Source organism: Myotis brandtii, unplaced genomic scaffold (assembly GCF_000412655.1).
Source record: "Myotis brandtii unplaced genomic scaffold, ASM41265v1 scaffold842, whole genome shotgun sequence".
Taxonomy (NCBI): domain Eukaryota; kingdom Metazoa; phylum Chordata; class Mammalia; order Chiroptera; family Vespertilionidae; genus Myotis; species Myotis brandtii.
Genome location: NW_005371421.1, coordinates 499,337 through 503,415, shown reverse-complemented (window position 1 = coordinate 503,415; position 4,079 = coordinate 499,337). Strand labels below are relative to the sequence as shown.

The 4,079-nt window shown below is 40.0% G+C and overlaps 1 protein-coding gene across 6 annotated transcripts in view; it reads right to left on the bottom strand.

Moving 5' to 3' along the window:
- Positions 1-4,079, bottom strand: part of CCDC138 (coiled-coil domain containing 138) — a 246,151-nt gene that overhangs the window by 219,897 nt on the left and 22,175 nt on the right. The gene's annotated exons all lie outside the window — the stretch shown is intronic.

Below are 4,079 nucleotides of genomic sequence, written 5' to 3'. Positions count from 1 at the left end.
GTGCACCTATGGATGAGGACAGTGGGTGGGGAGTGAGGGTGGAGGGTGGGGTGGGAACTGGGTGGAGGGGAGTTATGGGGGGGAAAAAGAGGAACAAATGTAATAATCTGAACAATAAAGATTTAATTTAAAAAAACACACAAATGTATTAAAAAAGAAAACTTCCCTGACTTTGGAAGAAAAAAGTCAGACAAGTCCAAGAAATACAGAGAGTCCCAAACAAGATGAACACAAAAGACCGACACCAAGACACATCGTATTTACTAGTAAATTGTCAAACATCAAGGACAAAGAATCTTAAAGGCTGCCAGACAGAGACAGAAAGTTACCTACAAGGGAATTCCATTAGACAATTAACATATTTCTCAACAAAAGCATATCAGGCCAGAAGGGAATGCAAGGAAGAATACAAAATGATGCAAGGCAAGGGACTGAATTCAAGAATCCTTTATCTAGTCAGGGTATCATTCATAATTGAAGGGAAAATCAAAAGCTTCACAGACAAAAAAAGGCTAAGGAAGTTTATTACCACCAAGCCAGCAATGCAAGAAATGATAAAAGGACTGTTGTAAAAAGAAGAAATAGAAAGGACAGGAGCACAGATATAAAGAATAAAAATGGCAAGAAACAAGTACCTAAAATAATAACCTTAAATGTAAATGGATTAAATGCTCCAATCAGAAGAAACAGAGTAACAGAATGGATAAGAAAATATAACCCATATATATGCTGTCTATAAGAGACCCACCTTAGAAAAAAGGACTCACACAGACTGAAAGTGAAGGGATGGGAACAAAATTTTTAGGCAAATGGAAATGAAAAGAAAGCTGGGAAAGCAATACTTATATGTGACAAAATAGAATTCAAACTGAAGGCCATAACAAGAGATAAGGAAGGCCATTTCATAATACTGAAGGGAAAAATACAACAAGAGGCTATAACTCTGGTAAACATATATGCACTCAATACAGGAGCATCGAAATATATAAAAAAACCTTCAGGAGGACACCAACGGAGACATTGACAGCAATACGATCATAGTAGGGGACTTTAATACCCCACTGACATCACTAGATAAATCTTCTAGACAAGAAAATCAACAAAGAAACAGCAATGCTAAATAACTCTAGAAGAGATGGAACTAACTGACATCTTCAAAACATTCCACCCCAAAGCCACAGAATATACATTCTTTTCAAGTGCACATGGTACATTTTCAAAGATATACCGCATGTTAGGAAACAAGCTAAGTCTCTAGAAATTCAAGAATATTGAAATCATATCAAGCATCTTCTCAGATCACAATGGCATGAAATTAAAAATCAGTTACAATAAAAATGCTCAAAAACAATCAAATACATGGAGTCTAAACAGCATGCTGCTATTAAACAAGGAATAGGTTCCAAAGACATTAAGTAAGAAATTTTAAAAATCTTGGAAAGAAATAAAAATGAACACACAACAATCTAAAATTTATGGGACACAATGAAAGGAAAAGTTCATAGCACTACAGGCCTACCTCTAAAAAACAAGAAAGGCGTGCGAGGGGAGCCAGCAGCTGCCACCCGCGACCACACATCCTCAGGGAGCCTGCAGCCACTGCCCACGCACACATGGGGAGCCTACAGCCGTTATCCGTGACCTTGCAGGGAGCCAGTACCCACTACCCAAGAACACACACATGCGTGGGGAGCTAGCAGACGACACCCACGATCATGAGTGGAGTGAGCAGCTGCCTCCTGCAACCGCACGCGTGAGGGGAGTCAGCAGCCACTGTCCGCGACCTTGCGGGGAGCCAGCAGCCACTGCCGAGACCGCATGTACGTGCAGGGAGCCAGTAGACGTCACCCATGACCATGAGGGGAGCCAACAGCTGCTGGTCGCGACTGTGAGCATGAGGGGAGCCGGCAGCTTCTACCCACAACCTCGCAGGGAGCCAGCAGCCACTGCCTGTGACCACGCACATGTGCGGGGAGCCAGCGGCCACCAAGTGCAACCACCTGGGGAGCCAGCAGCCGCTGTCTGTGACCTCATGGGGAACCAGTAGCCACTGCCCTTAACCATGCGCATGTGCGGGGAGCCAGCATACGCCACCCGCAAACAAGTGGGGAGCCAGCAGCCACTGTCTGCGACGTGGCCGGGACCCAGCAGCAATCTGAACTGCAATTAGAGAAAAAAAATCAGAAGACAGGAGGAGAGCCTGAGAGAGTTTTGGGTCAACATGAAATGAAGCAACATACGTTTAATAGGGGTGCTAGAAAGAGAAGAAGAGGGGCAAGGGTTAGAAAACCTATTTGAAGAAATAATGTCAAAAAACTTCCCTAATTTGGGAAAGAAAATAACTTCACAAGCACAGAGAATCCCAAACAAGATGAACCCTAAAAGACCCATACTAAGACATATCGTAATTACAATGGCTAATGTTAAGGACAAAGAGAGAATCTTAAAGGCTGCAAGAGAGAGACAGAAAGTTACCTACAAGGGATCTCCCATTAGACTATCAGATGATTTCTCAACAGAAAAACATCAGGCCAGAAAGGAATGGAAGGAAGTATACAAAGTGATGTAAAGGAAGGGAGTGAATCCAAGATAACTCTATCTAGCAAGGCTATAATTCAAAATTGAAGGGGAAATCAGGAACTTCACAAAGAAGAGCTAAGGGAGTTTATCACTACTAAGCCAGCAATGCAAGAAATGCTAAAGCAACTGCTGTAAAAAGAAGAAAAAAATAAAAAAAAGGGAGAAGAAGGAACATCAAAAAAAATAAAAATGGCCATAAACAAGTTCCTATCAATAACTTTAAACGTAAATGGACTAAATGCTCCAATCAAAAGACAGCGAGTGGCTGAATGGATAAGAAAACATGACCCATATAAACATCACATAAAAAAAAAAATTGAAAGACAAAAATCACATAATCATATAAATTTATGCAGAAAAAGAATTTGATAAAATCCAACACCCTTTCCTGATAAACACTCTCAGCAAAGTGGGAATAGAGGGATCATACCTCAACATAATAAAAGCCTAAAGGCTCCATCATAAAACTACTGGACTTAATAAATGAATTCAGCAATGCAGCAGGATACAAAATTAACACCCAGAAATCTATGGCTTTTTTTATACAACAACTAGAGGCCTGGACAGATATGTGCAAAAAATAAAACCAGAACACCAACTTACACCATACACAAAAATAAGCTCAAAATGGATAAAGGACTTAAACATAAAACAGGAAACCATAAAAATCTTAGAAGATGGGAAACCATAAAAATCTTAGAAGAAGCCATAGGCAGCAAAATAGGAGACATTTGTCATTACAATATCTTTACTGATATAGCTCCTTAGGGCAATGGAAACTAAGAACATAAACAAATGGGACAACATCAAAATAAAAAGCTTCTGCACAGCAAAAAGAAACCACCAACAAAATAACAAGAAAGCCCACTGCATGGGAGAACATATTTGCCAATGTTATCACCAATAATGGTTTAATCTCTAAAATTTATAGGGAACCCCTACAACTTAACAAAAGGAAGATAAACAACCCAATCAAAAATGGGCAAAGGACCTAAATAGACAACTTTTGAAAGAGGACATAAGAAAGGCCAAGAGACATATGAAAACATGCTCAGAGTCACTAATCATCTGAGAGATGCAAATCGAAACAACAAGGAGGTACCATCTCACACCTGTCAGAATGGCTATCATAAACAAATCAACAAATGACAAGTGCTGGAGAGGATGTGGAGAAAAAGGAACCCTCTTTCATTGCTGGTGGGAATGCAGACAGGTGAAGACACTGTGGAAAACAGTATGGCATGTCCTCAAAAAATTAAAAATGGAACTTCCATTTGACCATGTAATCCCACTTCTAGGAATATATCCCAAGAAAACAAAAACACCTATCAGAAAGGATATATGCATCCCTATTTTCATAGCAGCACAATTTACAATAGCTAAGATTTGGAAACAGCCTAAGTGCCCATCAGCAGATGAGTGGATTAGAAAACTGTGGTACATCTACACAATGGAATACTACGCTGCTGTAGAAAAAGAAGGAATTCTTACCATTTGCA